Below are 17,291 nucleotides of genomic sequence, written 5' to 3' on the forward strand. Positions count from 1 at the left end.
AGTACCCTTTAAATTATTTCTCATGTGAATATTTTTTAAATTTATTTTTAAACATGTTTAATGCATTGATTGGTGAGAGAAAGAGAGAAATGTCTGGAAGGATGTGCTTCAAAGTGTCAGCAGCATTTATCTCTGGGTGGCTGATGTGAGCTAGGAGTGACGTTTCTTTTCTCCTTTTTACTCAGATGGCTTTATGATGTTTAAAAATTTTAAAAATTCTTCTAAAAGTTTAAAAATTCTTTAAAAGTAGATCCTCAGTGGGTTAGGGGTTTTTTGATTGGTTTTTTTTGGGTTTTGTTTTGTTTTTCGTTTTGGTAGTAGTCAGAGGAAAACTAACTTCTACATCAAACAACAACAAAACCCCCCCAAAACATGCAAGTCCCTGAATAGTCAGATGGTTTTCATTGCCAAAAACATGATGGAGTCTGAGGTCTGCTGGTTGGAAACACAGTCCATGAGAAAGTGAGAATGAATACAGCCCCTCCTACCATGCACTTGCTAGGCATCAACACCCTAAGCTTCTAACCCAGATCTGGGTTCAAATCAAGTTGCCTTGGGCCCCTGCCTAGCTGAGCACGTGTTCCAACTCTCTCCGCCTGCGCTCCCTGCGATCTGAGATGGGAAGACCATAAGGGTGCCAGCAGGCTTGTGGGAGCTGATGCCCGGCAAGCTCTTAGCTCGGGGTGTACACAGAGCGGGACCCAGTTCTTTCTCCACGCGCGACAGGCACACACGGAACAGGAAGGAATTCTGCACACGCAAGAGCGACAGGAGGGAGGTCGGGATGGGGGGCCCTCCCGACCCCGGGATCAGTTTGCCCCCTGCTCCATCGAGTCCCCAGCACATCGCCCCGCACCGCCGGGCCGTCTTCCCACGGTTTGGACAGAGTGACACCAAGTGGCCAACCCTGAAACTACACGTCAGGCCGCCGGTACTGCAGGCGCCTGGGAGCCACAGGTCCTGGTCCACTCCAGCTGCGGCCTTGAGGCCTTGAGCGAGGGCTGAGCCTCTCGGGATCCCAGTTTTCTCAGCTGGAAAAGGGAGATGATGCTGCCCACCTGGCAGAGCGCAGGTGAGGATTAAGTGAGGTAACCCACGGAAATCGTCTCCAGGCCCGTTAGGTTGCACAATTTCAGGTGGGGCCGGGGGTGGGAGGCCATACATGAAATTGTGCAACACAGCAAGCGCACCCCCCGACACACACACACACACACACAAGCGCGTGGCTTTCATTATCATCCCTCCCTCGAGCCGTGTGTCTCCTTCAACCCCCCCTCCCCCCGGGTTATTCTAAAGTAGAGTCTTACAAAGTGTGGACCAAGTAGGAACCATGCTTCACGGGAGGATTTTAATGGGTATATTTTCTTTCCATCTTTCTGGTTATCTCGAGGCAACGGTGTCCCATTGATGCTGCTGGGTCTTTAATGACTTTCTAGGGCTTGCCCATCTCCCTTTCTAAGGAAAGGAGAGCAAGCCTTAGAGCCTTCAGATGGCAAGGTTATTTGGCCACAATTTAATAAAGTAAATGTTTTCATAATATTTATTTTCTTGCGGCCACCTTCTACTGAGGGCAAGTGTTGTTGGTTTTCCATTTATAATAGATGCGGTAGATTGTATTATTGTCAATAGTTATTAGTTCTTCCTACCAGCAGTTCCCTGGTGACTCTCCCTGACTTCAGGTTTGGCTGTGTGACATCCTTTGACCGACAGAATGGGAGTTGAGCTTCCAAGCAGAAGCTCTGACAGCCAGCCATGTGGGGATGGGTCAGGGATGGGCTGGCTGCTGCCGCCACCGAATCCCAGGGTAAAGAGGACACATGCACCAGAGCTGCAGCCCAGCTGCCCCCAACTTGCAACCAACGTGAAACATGCATGAGAAATAAACCTGTGTTTTTAACAGCCCAGGGAGATTGGGGGGGGGGGGGTTATTGCAGCTGACCCTTACCTGAGTTGATGATTCAGTAGAGTTAAAATGTTTCCATTGAAACTAAACACACTTAGGTAAAATTAATGTGCTCATTTAAAGAAAAACATTCAGTAGACAAGGTGCAGGCAGCAGGGGACATACACGATGCAGATGGCTCATTTCAGAGGCTTCCCCCAAGGCACCTCCCAACTGACATTTCAAACCCCCATCTGCCTCCCACTATGTAGCCAGAGTGAGTTTTCTGAAGTGCAGATCTCTTCAGTTTCCTCTCCTGCTCTCACTTCTTCAATGGGTCCCTTGTGGGTCCCAGATAAGTCTTCGATCTTCGTCCTGACCCACCAGGCCTGTCATAGTCAGCTCCTTCTTCTCTTGACCTCTTGCACTCCCTGCTCTAGCCACAATGATTTCTGTTACTCTTCAAACACAGCTCCTGCCTGAGGGACTTCCCACTTGCCATTCTCTCCACCTGTGATGCCCTTCCTGGAGATAGAAACATGGTAGTTTGCACACTTGCACACTCCCCAAGGTGTCTGCTTAAATAGTACTTACTCAAGGAGTTCTTCCCAGAACATCCCATATAAAATAGCAGTTCTTCATTCTCCTGTCCCCTCATCCTGCATTTTTTTCCTCATCACCTATTACCCTCGAACATATTACTGCTTTTTTTTTTTTAAGATTTTGTTTATTTATTCATAAGAGACACACAGAGAGAGGCAGAGACATAGGCAGAGGGATAAGCAGGCTCCCTGTGGGGAGCCCTGTGTGGGACTGGATCCCAGGACCCTGGGATCACGCCCTGAGTCAAAGGCAGACTCTCAACCACTGAGCCACCCAGGTGCCCCCTACATATTTCTTTATTGTCTGTATCCCCATTAGAATATTAGCTCCTTGAAGGCAAGCATTTATCTGATATTTTTGTTTGTTTCTTTACTGTTGTAGCCTCAGGGCCTAGAACACCGCTGAGCAGGTAGTAGGTGCTCAAAGTACTTGCTGAATGAAGGAATGAATAAAAGATGGCAAAGGTGGACACCAGCAGCTCTAAACCCAGGTGCACTAGCTTCAAATCCAGCTGCTAAAGAACTCCTCCTGCCAATGGCTCGGAATTGAGTCTCATTGGTTGCCACAGATCACATGTCTCTCCCTGAACCAATCACTGTGGCCCGGGAGGATGGAATACACTGATTGGCCAGCCGTAGATCCCATGCCCCTATTTAAGTCCAGAAGTGGTCTGAGCTCCATCTAATCTGTGTGTGTGGACTGAAGAAGAAGGAGGGGTGCTTTATAAGAAAACTGTGGTGCTTTTTGTTTGTGCTTTTTTTTTTTATTTGAATTCAATTTGTCAACATATAGTATAACACTCAGAGCTCATCCCATCAAATGCTCCTTAGTGCTGGTCACCCAGTTACCCCATCCCCCCACCCGCCTCCCCTTCTGCAACCCTTTGTTTATTTCCCAGAGTTAGGAGTTGCTCGTGGTTTATCTTCCTCTCTAATTAAGAAAACTGTGATCCTATGATCAGAGAAGGAGGAAAGGGATGCTAGGTAGGCAAAAACAAACAGGTAAGTTACCACCCAGCCGAGTCCCTAGGACTTAGTAAGGAGCCTTATTTGGGATAAAGTTGTATTCAGGTTGGGGGGGTGTGTGGATGGGGGGAGGAACTCTGTTAATACTAGAGCTAGAGCTAGAATTAGGAGCAGGTGATCAGGGTACTCCGTAGATGCCAATATATCCGTGACATTAAAACATTGTTGAAAGAGATGATAAATTGGGAACCAAAAGTAATCTTAATTTTCTGCGTGCAACTTCTTACATAATCAGCAAATATTAAGCTCTCTACTGACACTGAGGATGACACCCTTGAGGAAAGATTTAAAAATAAACATTGTTGGCTCTAATCTGTTACTGTTGATTAGTTTGAGAACCCACATGTGCTTATTGCATGATACGACCATAAGGCATACCACAAACCCCACAACCAGCCAAGTGAGGCCTCCTGAAATTGGCAGTCATGGTCAGCTGAAATTCTGAAACCATATGGCATAGTGGCTGTTATTGGGAATGAGTAATCTACTTGGTAGAAATAATCGAAATCCTGAACTCTTTAATAATGCCTCCAGTGGTAGAGTCTGAGAGTTGACCCCCAAGATCAGTTTAGCCCTTTTATAATGACAGAAGCCCATGGCTGCTCAGAATGAAGACTACATTTCCCAGCCTCCTTTTCACCAAAGTGGGCATGTGACTGAGGTATGGCCAATGAGATGTGAGCAGAACCTGGGAAAACAAACATGGTGGTCAGCCATTTGGTTTTTGGGTTTTTGGGTTGCTCCTTCAGCTGGCTGCTGAAGGAGCAATAAGTTAGGGATCCAAGCCTCTGACCCAAGGCTCTGCAATGATGTAGGGCCACCACCTTAACTCAGGCTTCTGTGGGAAAATGAACCTTGTATTTCTGTCTCATGTCTCTGGACCACGCAGATGAAATGATATTCAAATTATATTCATACCTCTAAAGAAATTGGTCTGTCTTGGAAAAGTCCATAAAATATATACATGGAATAAATCATTTAAAAAAAAAAGAACACATAGAAGTACACAGCTTTGATTCACTTATATCAGGTTATTCCTTTTCAATACAAACATGCTTAATGCCTACTTTCAATATATACTTAAAACCAACTAAAGGAAGATACCTTGCCCTGGGTGCCCTTGTAACATAGCTACTTTCACAAAACCATTCTTTGGCACCTTTTTTTTTTTTTTTCAAGTAATCTTCATGCCCAGGGTAGACCCCAAAGCAGGGCTTGCACTCTAGACCCTGAGATCAAGACCTGCGTCATGATCAAAAGTTGGACACCCACCAACTGAGCCACCCAAGCACCCTTCTTTGGCAACTTTCACATAAGTTCTCCAGGCTCTGATTCCTCAAGCTGGCTATGATTGCATATGGGTAGTATTTTAGAAATGCAGATTCCTGGGCCTTGGCCAATTAATTTGAAGAAGTAGAATATTAGGAATTTGTCATTTTAAAAACACTCCCCATCTCACTAGCTGTGTGGCCTTGGGCAAGTTATTTAGCTTCCCAGTGCTGCCGTTTCCTTATCTGTTAAATGCTATCAGTAATAGCACCTGCCACCGTAGGGCTGTGGTGAGGGCAAGTTTATGTCATGTTTTGTACAAAACACCTGCTATAGCACCCAGAACAGAGTAGGAACTACATGTGTTACTTACCTTTACACCCATTGGCAAGAGTGTAAATTGGGGCAAACATTCTGAAGGACCATTTGCACTACCTACCAAGATGGTAAATATGTACTTTGAGACCCAGCAACATGGTTGAAAACTCAGCCTACAATTACTCTCATCAGTCCAGCTCTGTGTGCAAGCACACTCATTGTAGCACACACTTACTCTATGAGTGTGTATTGAGCACCCACAGTTTAGTCAGGATGGAATAGGATAGGCTGCAGCAGCAGACTCCCAAATCACAGTGACTCCATACAGCAAAGGTTTATTCTTGCTTTCATATTATGATGCAGACTGACTACCCTTCACCTTGTTGCTCTGCCATCTGGAACAGGTGATCTTGGAGATGGACACAGCAGGCAAAGAGAGCTAGAGGTCTCGTGGCAGTTTTTAAACTCTAGGCTGGCAGTGGCTTACATCACTTCTGTACATCCCATTAGGCAGAAATGAGCCACACAGTTTGAACCTAATCGCAAGGGAGGCTGGGGAAGGCAGAGATCATAGGGATGTTGAGTGAGTGTTGTCTCTGTAATATCTGCTCTTTTCAAGGGACTGTTGTCAGAGCTCACACAGGGGTGAGCAAGAGCAAGAGGATCCCTGCCCTCACGGGGCTTCCCTTATAAAAACTTCTATTCTAAACACAATCCCAGCCTATGTCATTTTGTACTTGAGCAAGATTATCTGAAGGATACATTTTCAGAAGATATATGTATTTGTCACTTTGATAGATATGGTCCAATTGCCATAGGATTGTGCCAATTTCCACTTCCACCAACAGGTACAGGAGCGCTGTTTGTCCTGCAGTCTTGCCAGCACAAGGTGTTATCTGACTTGGATTTTTGCCAATCTGATAGGTGAGAAACGATCTCTCTGTGTACTTTTAATTTGCATTTTTCTTATTATAAAGGAGGTTGAACATCCTTTCATATGTTTATGAGCAATTTGTATTTCCTTCTCCATGAACTGTGTGTGCATATCCCTTGTCCATTTTTCTACCCACATTATTAAATGAAAAAAACAAAGGAGCAGAACAGAATGAACATTGTAATGACTTTTGTAAATTAAAAGCAAAGCGGGATGCCTGGGTAGCTCAGCAGTTGAGCGTCTGCCTTTGGCTCAGGGCTCAGGGCATGATCCCTGTCCAGGGATCAAGTCCCACATCGGGCTCCATGCAGGGAGCCTGCTTTTCTCTCTCTCTCTCTCTCTCTCTCTCATGAATAAATAAATAAAATCTTTAAAAAAAAGCAAAGCAATATTTTGGCATATACACATAAATGTTCTTATATATGCATAAAAGTTTTCTACAGGCAGCCACAGGAAACTGTTAATAAGGGAATCTATGAGCCTAAAAAAGGTTAATTATTTTAAATTATTTTAATTCCCTGAATTTGAGGATGTTTATACCCGAGTGCTATTTTTTTGAACCTTTTTGAATGATGTCACTTTTCTAACCATGTATACATATTGCTCGTGTTATTTTTTAAATGTCAGTAAGGATTATTTGAACTTTCTTTTTTTGCCTTTATATTCTCTTCTATTTTAAAATTCTAGGGATCCCTGGGTGGCGCAGCGGTTTGGCGCCTGCCTTTGGCCCAGGGCATGATCCTGGAGACCCGGGATCGAATCCCACGTCGGGCTCCGGGTGCATGGAGCCTGCTTCTCCCTCTGCCTGTGTCTCTGCCTCTGTCTCTCTCTCTGTGATTATCATGAATAAATAAAAAATTTTAAAAAAATTCTAATGTATGTTATTTTTTTAAGATGTTATTTATTTATGAGAGACACACAGAGAGAGGCAGAGACACAGGGAGAGGGAGAAGCAGGCTCCCCGCGGGGACCCGGATGCAGGACTGGATCCCAGGACCCTGGGATCACGACCTGAGCTGAAGACAGATGCTCAGCTATTGAATAAGGCGTCCCTGGGTAGGCGTCCCTAATGTATGTTATTTTCAAAAAAGTTTTTAGAAGCACATTGTATCTGCAGAAAATCACCATCAGGAATTGAGGCCAGTCCCAGAATTTAGTTCAAGTCTTGCACTTTTTAAGTGCTCAAGAAAATTTGTTGGGTTAAAGAAATGAACGCTTCTCTTTAACTAAACCACCAAAAGCCCTCCAGATGTGGAATTACAATATTCTTTTGTTTTTTAAGATCAACAGAAGAGAGACCAAAGTTGCCTTGCATAGGATTTTTCCTTTAATTTTCTCTTTTTTTTTTTTTTTTCCTGGTGAGGAGGCTGCTGCCTTTGTCCCATAAAGTCAAAGGCAGCAGGAAACACTGGTAGGAATTTTCTGGTGATGATGCTTCCCTCTTAATAATGCCTGTCAGTCGCGAGGTTTTATCTCATTGGTTGAGTTGGGGTCACGTGGCCACCTCAGCCAATCACTGTTGCCAGGGAGGGGACCACTGATTGCTCACACCCACTCCCTGAAGCCAGAGGTGGAATCTCCACTCCTAAACCAGGTGGACGAGAAACAGTGGAGGTGTGGTTCTGCCCAAAGGAAAACTGGGGTGATAATGCCAGAAGAAGGAACAACAGATGCCGGAAGGCAAAAACACCACAACCACCACAAACACCTACTATGCAAGCTGCTGGGGATGTGTTGGTGAACAAGACAGCTCCTCAAGGAGCTGACATCTTAGTGAGAGAGAAGAAGAAAGAAGAAAGAAGAGAAGAAGAAGAAGAAGAAGAAGAAGAAGAAGAAGAAGAAGAAGAAGAAGAAGAAGAAATGTTTTTAAAACTACAAATTACAGTAAATTTTGTGAAAGCCACAGACAATGGGCTGAGATGGAAAATAATTTGACTAGGATGGTCAGAGAGGAAGTGACATTTAAACCAAGAAGGAAGGATAAGAAACAGTCATATAGTCCTAAGGGACTAAATAAATAAATAAATAAATAAAGATGAATCCCTACTTCACACCTAAACCAGGACCAACTCCCAGTAGATCATAGACTTAAACATATAAAGTGAAACCACAAATGTAGTAATATAAAACTGGTATAAGTCTTTTATAACTTCAGACTGTAAGAGACCTTTTTAATAACGAAACAAAGCCCAAATGTCCTAAAATGAAAAATAGATAAATTTAACAGCATAAGAATGTTTTAAAAATGATCTTTATGGCTAAAAATAACCTTACTAGATTAAATGCCAAGAGACAAATTGGGCTAATTTGGGCTAATCACAAAGGGCTAATTTACTTAATATACAAAGTGTTCCAATAAATAAGAATAAAATGAACAACTTGGTAGGAAAATAGGCAAAAAAGATTATTCACAGAGAAGGAAAAATGAATGGCTGTAAGCATATGAAAAGATGTTTAATTTCATGCATTATGAGAGAAATGAGATATCGTTACCCCCACCCCCACCCCCAGCCATTAGATTAACAAAAATCCTAGTTTGACAATCCACAGTATTGGTATCAGAAAATCAGCAATTCCCCTTAAAAAAAAAAAAAAAAAAAGTGGCAGTATTCATTAAATTTAAAATGCCCTTACCTGCTACACTAGCAATTCTGCTTTTGGGAATTTATTTTTTAATTTAAATAAATTTATTTATTTATTCATGAGAGACACAGAGAGAGAGGCAGAGACACAGGCAGAGGGAGAAGCAGGACCTGGGATCACCATCTGAGCCGAAGGCAGATGCTCAACCACTGACCCACCCAGCTGCCCCTGCTTTTAGGAACTTAAATTACAGGTTAATTCATACATATGCTAAATGACATATATATATTATTCACTATATGTTGTTTTTAATAGCAAAGAAGGGGGGGACAATCTATCGAAAAAAGGTAGAAAAAAAAATGACAGTCCATCTGCACAATATAGTGTTCCCTGGTATAAAAGAAAGAGGTGGCTGTATATGAACTGGCAAGTAAAACTCATGCCTGGGTTTCCTAAGAAAACAAAACAACGTGCAGAACCATGTGTATAGCATGTACTCATCTGTAACATTTTAGGAGGGTGGAGGGGAAAAGAATATAGGTTAGTCTTTGCTCATATATGCAAAAAATACATTAGAAGGATCTGCAGGGGTTTAGTAACCCATTGCTGGAGGAAACGGCATATACAAAAGGCCCCAAGGTAAAAGAAAAAAAAAAAAGTTGAGGGGGTGGATTCCAAGTGTGCCTGGAAAAGACGACATGGGACAGGTGGTGGCCAGATGCTACAGAGCCTTGTCGACCACTGTTTAGGAGTCTAATCTCGAGTCCAAATGCAGCAGGAAGACATTCAAAAGGAGAACATGATCCAATTCACATTTTAAGAACATCTTGCTACCATTTGGAGAATTTTGTTGGAGGAAAGCAAGATGGAAACATGGAGACCAATTAGGAGGCTGGACCATGAGCTACAGGAGAGAGAAGGTGGACTGGACCTGGAGCTGGTGGTGGAGCTGGTGTGGAGCAAGCAGGCTTCAAAGACAGTTCCAGGTTGGAATCTGTGGGTTGGATGTGGCACCAGAAGAGGCAGTGAAGTCAAGGGAAGACGGGAGCCTGATCTCTGGCTCACATACAGGTCGTGACAGTGGTGACTGAGCTGGGAAGCCTAGGGAAGGGCCCTAGGGTTGGCTTGGGATGGAGGTGCATTCCAGAGGAGGGCATGTTAAGGTTGAGGGGTCAGTAAAACATCTATCTGGCAACGTCAAGTATGCAGTTGGGCTCTTGAGTCTGTATTGGGGGCAGCCAGGAAGAAGTGACATGACTTACACAGAATAACAAGGACAGATCCCACATGGATTCCAAGTTGGGGCCCCATGCCTACTCAGAGTCATGGGTGGCTCAGTGGCTGAGTGTCTGCCTTTGGCTCAGTTCATGTTCCCAGAGTTCTGGGATCGAGTTCCGCATCAGGCTCCCTGCATGGAGCCTGCTTCTCCCTTTGCCTATGTCTCTACCTCTACATTATGAATAATGTGTGTCTCTCATGAATAAATAAGTAAAATCTTAAAATAAATAAATAAATACATACATACATACATAAAATCTTAAAAAAAAATAAAAATAAATAAAAATTAAAAAGAGAAATAAGTAATATAAAAATTAAGGCTTCAATTACCTTATTATCTATATAATCATTTTTCCTTAAGTTTAGAAAAAAATGAAATACTTTTAGGGATAAAAATTTTTTTATTTGAATTTTGAACATTCTTTCATGGTCATTTCTTTTGCTCCCACTAAATGAATGTCAAATTGCATTTAAATGTTGTATTTAATAACTCACGTCTTCCATTTAAAAAAATGTCTTGGTGGCACCAGATGCCTCTGAAGGACGGGACTGAGCATAGGAGCCTAGCTGGAAGTTGACATAAGAAGGCTCTTGATCCCCTCTGCCAGCTATGCAGCCAGGTGACTGCCTCTCCCCCTGGCAGAGGTCTGGGGACTACCTTCTGGAGACTTTGGGATAGAGAGGAGGTGGGCATTAGGGATGTCAGACATTGCAGAAGCTAGGAATGAGGCCAGGAGCTAGAAACAAAATAGTCAGACCCAGCTCCCTTCCCTCGTTCTGCTTCCAGAACACAGGCAGCCTGGCTCCAGCAGGAACCCCAGAGAATCCTCTATGGAGAGGTGGAAGTGGACCTCTCAGCAAAAAGACTGATAGATAATGACATTCGGGTCCCAGGATGAAGAAGCTGGCTCACAGCCCAGCCACATTACAGCAAAACACATGGAGCTTCCAAACAGTTTTTAGTGCCTCCTTCTCAAAAATGAATAGAGGTCCAACGAGTCCCTGACATCTGAGAAATGCCTCTAGCATGAAAGACAGACCAACATCAACAAACAGTAAAAGGGGTCTGGGAATAAACCAAGATATTGCAGGGAGCCTATGCAAAGGCATCCCGATTGGAGCCCAGGGACTAGGAATTATATCCCAATTTCGTCACTAGCAGGGCTGCCACATACAATTGTGCAAGTCACAGACCGCCCAACTCTAAGGGGAATGATATGGTTTTATGTTATGGCTTATGTAGATGGTCCCTGACGGGTGGTTCAGCACATCACTATATAGGGTACCCTGGCCTGCTCTCTGTTCCTGAAAGGTAATAATAATAGAACCTCACACTGAGGAGCTCCTGGAGGGCAGACAACCATCTCCGTGTTTCATGTCACCTAAGTCTGACATACCTCTATTGAGTTGGCTCCCTGTAAATGTTGACTAAATAAAGGAATTAATATGTGAATGAGTAGGTGAGGGAGAGAGTGAATAGGAGTTCAGTGATTTACAGCGTCCACAGCACTCCCACAACCATCACAAGGTCTTAGGAACACCAGCAGCTTAATGGAGGAGCCACGAATCCAGGCTCTGGAGGCAGAAAGCCTACTTCAAATCCCTTTGAGCCTCTGTCCCTTCATCTATAAAATAAACGTGATAAGAATGACACCTGTCTAAAAGTGCCATTGTGAGGATTAACTGAATGCATAATAAGCATTTAACAGGGGCCTGACCCAGTCTTGTCAGTTAGAATTAGATTTGACTATATAGGAGATCCCTGGGTGGCTCAGCGGTTTAGCGCCTGTCTTTGGTCAGGGGTGTGATCCTGGGGTCCCAGGATCAAGTCCCACATTGGGCTCCCTGCATGGAGCCTGCTTCTCCCTCTGCCTGTGTCTCTGCCTCTCTCCCTCTCTCAAATAAAATCTTTAACAAACAAAAAAAGATTTGGTTATATAAACCAGAAAACCCAAGTAAGTGACTTAAACAAGATAGAGCTTCATCTCCCCCTCCCTGTCCCTGTGCATGTACTTAAGAAATTAAAAGGTGTGGTATCCTGAGTTGGAATGATGAACAGTCATCAGAGTCCTAGACTACACCCTTTTTGCTCCACCAGCGTCAAGATTGCCAAATGAACCAAAATAGCTGCCAGAGTGCCAGCCATCAGGGCCACATCCCAGGCAGAATGAAGAAGGAAGCAAGGCATATTCCTGCCATCCGCTCCACCCAACAATTTCTGCTTGCTTCTCCCTTAGCTGTATGGGGGACACATTATTGCCCAGGACAAATTCAGGGTCTGTTAGCAAGAAATGGATTGGGAGAAGAGTCAGCCATCTCTGTCACATGAAGTCTCAATAAATGTTCACTATTGTTATTGTTGTTGTTAGCCCAGTTTTAGAGAGGAGAAATGTGAAGCTCAGAGAAATTAGCTAATTTGCCCAGGGTCTTACTCGATTCATTCAGGTATTAACTATACGCCTACTATGTGCTAGTCCCTTAGGATACAAACGCCGAATAAGACCTGGGCTCTGGAGATGCCTGGGTGGCTCAGTGGTTGAGGGTCTGCCTTTGGCTCAGGCCGTGATCCCGGGATCTGGGGATCAAGTCCCACATCGGGCTCCCTGCAGGGAGCCTGCTTCTCCCTCTCCCTGTGTCTCTGCCTCTCTCTCTTTCTCTGTGTCTCTCATGAATAAATAAAGTCTTTAAAAAAAAAAAAAAGAAAAGAAAGACATGGGCTCTGCTCTCAAGGATATGAAATCAAGTCATTTCAAAGAGCATGGGAAGAACACTCACCCCAATGGCCCAAAGGACAGAGTAAGGGCACTGGGCTGGAGTCAGGGAGGGCTTCCTGGAAGAGGTGGAGATCCTCATCGTGGGGATAACAATCGTACACAGGAGCGTGGAGATAATTAAGTGGTATTTGCCAGTGCAAGCTCAGCATAGTGCCAGGCACACAGTCCTACTATCATCACCATTATCCTCACTATTATCTCGCTCTCTTCTCGGAAATACAAACAGCCACTTCTTAACTTCAGGATATTTTACAGCTGAAATTATTTTCAAAGGGTGTCGACTTCTAATATGTCTTTAAGACAGCAGAACAACAGGAACAAAAAATGCCTCATTTTCTGTTGACTCCAGGCCAGAAACCGACCTTTGGGCATGATAAATTCATACCCTCGCAGGAAGAACAGGATTTTGAAAGCTGGCATCTGAAGTTTTTATCTCAAGCACCTAGCTATCGTCCTCTCTTGCTCAATAATAGGAAAGAAACAGCAAAGGGTTAAAAAAAAAAAAAAAAAAAAAACTTAAAAAAAAACATCAAAATAGGGTTTGGTTCTCCAGAAAAGGCCAGAAGAACTGAAGCTAATTCACATTTTACTCAAGCAACCCCAAGAGAAACCAAGTTTCCTGGAAGAACGAAAGGCAAGACAGGCGCTGTTTAAAAGCAAGCTCAAAGTGAAACCAGATTACGTGGGGGCCACGAGGCCTCCTCAAAAATAGCATCTGTCCCCTGGATATTTTGGGAGTGTCCTGGGCAGAGCACCGCAAGAGCCAGGGGCCTCTGTGGACATCTCCAGGGACGCACCTAAAGAATGTATCGCCCGGCCTCCCCTTGACCCCAGGCCCCAACCGGGCCCCAGAGCTGTGTCAGCAGCAGCAGAAATGGTACAGAGATAAAGGGAGATATCAAACACCCAGAAATCATCTTCTAATTTAGGAACTGGGCTGCAACATATCTGTCTCCCTTAATGGCCCGAGTTGGGAATTTGGATTTTGAACCTCTTCCCTGCCGGGCGGCCAAAACATCTTCATGTATTAATAGACAGCAAGCGGGAGGCTGCGGAGATGGGAGGGCCGTGGGTCTGAGATGATCTGGAATCAGGAGGTGAAGACCAGCCAGGCCTCCCTGGGCCTCTTGGCTTAACCACCTCCGCACCGCTGCTCCGTCGCTGTGGTTAGTAAGCACCTTAAGACTTGCACCAGGAGGGTGCGAGCCCTCCACGACGTCCTTCCCCGCATCATCAGAGGCAAATTGGAATCGTTTTCCTCATTTTGCTCAAAAGAGAATGAAGTCCTGGGTGAGCGAACCAGAGTCGAAAAATTGTCAGCACAGAGGGAGACAGCAGGATGTGGGTAGGAATCCGGCAGACACTGATTGTAGCCCAGTTTAAAGGGCTTGCGGGTCTAAATCCAGGATGTGTGCTTTATTCCCCAAGAAGTGGTAGAGGAGGGTGTGTGTGTGTGTGTGTGTGTGTGTCTGTGCTGCGATGTCCGTGTGGTATTTCTGTGTTTGTGCATTTGTCTGTGTGCTCCCGTGTGTTTCTAGGTATGTCTGTGTGTCTGTCTGTGTAAGAGGAGGGGCAGAGGGAGAAGAGGGAGAGGATCAGGAGACAAGGAAGAGATGGGTTACTAAAGCGTAGAATGGCAAAGCTAGAAGGCCCTTGAAATCATCTAGTCTGGTCTGGGCAGCCCGGTGGCCCAGAGGTTCAGCACTGCCTTGGCCCAGGGCCTGATCCTGGAGACCCAGGATCGAGTCCCACTTGGGGATCCCTGCATGGAGCCTGCTTCTCCCTCTGCCTGTGTCTGTGCCTCTGTGTGTGTGTGTGTGTGTGTGTGTGTGTGTGTCTCTGTCTCTTGTGAATAAATAAAGTCTTTAAAAACAAATAAATATAATCATCTGGCCTAGGGCAGGGCGATGGGGTGACTGGGTGACAGGCACTGAGGGGGGCACTTGACGGGAGGAGCACTGGGTGTTATACTATATGTTGGCAAATCGAACTCCAATAAAGAAATACACAAAAAATTAATGAATAAATAAAAAATAAAATCCTCTGGTCTACACTGAGATCCCGTTGTTGACTTTGGTAGGTGTGATAACAGCGTGGTGATTCATTAAAAAATGTGATCATCAAATATTTGCTGATTAAATGACAAGAGCCCTGCGATTTGCTTTAAAATACTTGAGCAAAGAAAGAATAAGTTGAGGGGAGGGAGAATAAAAATGAGGAGCGCCTGGCTGGATCAGTCAGAAGAGAGCACGACTCTTGATCATGACGATCGCGGGGTCATGAGTTCGAGCCCCATGTTGGGTAGAGAGATTACTTAAAAATAAAATCTTTTTTGAAAAAAGAAATTGGCAGGGACGCCTGGGTGGTTCCGTGGTTGAGCGTCTGCCTTTGGCTCAGGACCCTGGGATCGAGTCCCACATCAGGTTCCCCACAGGGAGCCTGCTTCTCCCTCTGCCTGTGTCTCTGCCTTTCACTCTTTGTGTCTTTCATGAATAAATAAATCATTTTTTTTAAAAAGGAGATTGGTAAAACATCGATAATTGTTGAAGATGGATACGGAGATGTTATGTGATTCGATTTTTGCATATGTTTGATATATCCATGCATTTTAAGTCAGGTATACCAGTCACTGCAAACTATTATCCTGGCAAACGCACTCATAAAAATCTTTATAAAAATTGAACTGGTTGCCGATACCTAGAAATGGGAGTTTGCATGGAAAAATCTGGACATCCAGCTTTTCTTGAAAACATCAGAAGCTTTTGTGACTCTGGTCCCGTAGGCCCTTTCGATAACAAAGCCGCAAGAAACCCCCCCTTTAGTTGGGGTCTTTGTTCTCAGTTTGCCACAGTCCCCACCCTGACTCCAATCGTCACTCTTAGGTGATGGTTTCTCTTTTAGTAGAAATAAGAGGAAAGTGAACAAGTTCTCTTGGAACAAACACAGTTATTTACCATCCAAATGTCTAATCTCCTCTTTTTTCTCACAAATAGAAACTCTTACATGGGGAGGTGGTGATATATTTAAAAAATCACATTTCCCAGCTTCTCTGGAATCTGTGAGTGTCCCAGTGTTTCTGCATTAGGGATGATTTTTGGTCGTCACACCTAGGGAGGGGGAGTGCTACTGACACCTAGTGGGTAGAGGCAGCGATGCTGCAAAACATCCTCCAAGGCTCAGGACAAGCCTCCCCCTGTTAACAGAAGACAATTATTCCATCCAGAACGTCCATAGTGCTGAGAGCTGCAGTCAAGTGGTCACACGTGTTAGAAATTGCAGTGGATGGTGGGACTTCCAAGAAAGGCCTTTGGTGTCTTCTTCATTTTCCTTGTAATTGCAAACATGGCTGGAGCACAAGTAGCCGTTTTGTGACCCCGAGGAGGAAAGTTCTGTGCTAAAGATGGAAGGGAACGGAATCCCCGACAACATCATGAAGGTACCCCCCCTGCCCCTTTGAATGCTGACCTCCGGACTGGTTTTATGTAAGAGAAATACATCTCTAATTTGTCTAAGCCACTGGAGTCAAGCCTCTGTTACCATCAGCCAAGTGCAGCATCTAAATGATTTATCTCTGTGCCTGGTTTTCTATGCTAGCAGGGAAAGGAAAGTTAGACAAGAGGGCCAAACGTTTAATTTTTTTATTTTTTAAGATTTTATTTATTTATTCATGAGAGACACACAGAGAGAGAGAGGGGGGCAGAGGGAGAAATAGGCTCCATGCAGGGAGCCTGATGTGGGACTCGATCCTGGGTCTCCAGGATCAGGCCCCGGGCTGAAGGCAGCACTAAACCACTGAGCCACCCGGGCTGCCCTGAGGGCCAAATGTTTAAGTAAAAAAGGCAACAACCCAGCCCACTTCCCTGTTGATGTCACTTTTGGGCTCCTCGCAGGCATTTGGGTTTGCAGCTCCTGGGCCGGTCGGACCCCTTCACCAAAAATATGAGGAACAGAGGCCCTTAGCAGGTTAATCATGGCCGAGGGCTAATTCACAACCTGGTCCTTCTCACGTTTCCAAGAAGCCAAGTCTCATGAAACGGTGAAGAATGTGGTTTCTGGAGCCAGGCTGCCTTGGTTCGAACACTGACACCATTGAGTGGCTCTGTGACTTAGATGGCTCACTTAACCTCTCGGTCCCTCATGTCTCATCTGTAACATCGGGATGATGATAGAAGCATCTATTGCTTGGGATTGTTAAGAGGACTCACATCAGGGGATCCCTGGGTGGCTCGGCGGTTTAGCACCTGCCTTTGGCTGAGGGCGCTATCCTTGGGTCCCGGGATTGGGTCCTACGTCGGGCTCCCGGCACGGGGCCTGCTTCTTCCTCTGCCTGTGTCTCTGCCTCTCTCTCTCTCTCTCTCTCTCTCTCTGTCTATCATAAATAAATAAATAAATCTTTAAAAAAAAAAAAAAAAAAAAGAGGACTCACATCAGCCAGGGGTGATTCCCCCAGCGGGAGTAGAATTTTAGGAACAAACTGTTTATAAAGGTGTGGCTGGGGGGTAGGGAACCCACGGGGCTGCCACAACACCCCCAGGCTAGTAACAGGGGGTGTGTTACCACCAGGTAGTAATGGGGGGCATTCTAGCCCCTAAGACAGAAATAGGAGGTGTTCTCACCTAGGCCCG

At 44.8% G+C, this 17,291-nt stretch overlaps 1 long non-coding RNA gene across 2 annotated transcripts in view; it reads left to right on the forward strand.

Annotated features, from left to right (window-relative positions):
- LOC140618623 (uncharacterized) overlaps positions 1 to 16,131 on the forward strand; it is a 30,665-nt gene extending 14,534 nt beyond the window's left edge. Inside the window, exons 3-4 of one of the 2 annotated variants that reach the window (XR_012018689.1) lie at positions 5,946 to 6,021; positions 15,890 to 16,131. This is a non-coding gene — a long non-coding RNA (uncharacterized lncRNA). Of the gene's footprint in view, positions 1 to 5,945; positions 6,088 to 15,889 lie in introns of those variants that run through there. The other variant, XR_012018690.1, reaches the window with a different exon arrangement.
- Positions 16,132 to 17,291: the final 1,160 nt, after the last annotated feature.

The sequence above is a fragment of the Canis lupus genome, chromosome 26, assembly GCF_048164855.1.
Source record: "Canis lupus baileyi chromosome 26, mCanLup2.hap1, whole genome shotgun sequence".
Taxonomy (NCBI): Eukaryota; Metazoa; Chordata; class Mammalia; order Carnivora; family Canidae; genus Canis; species Canis lupus.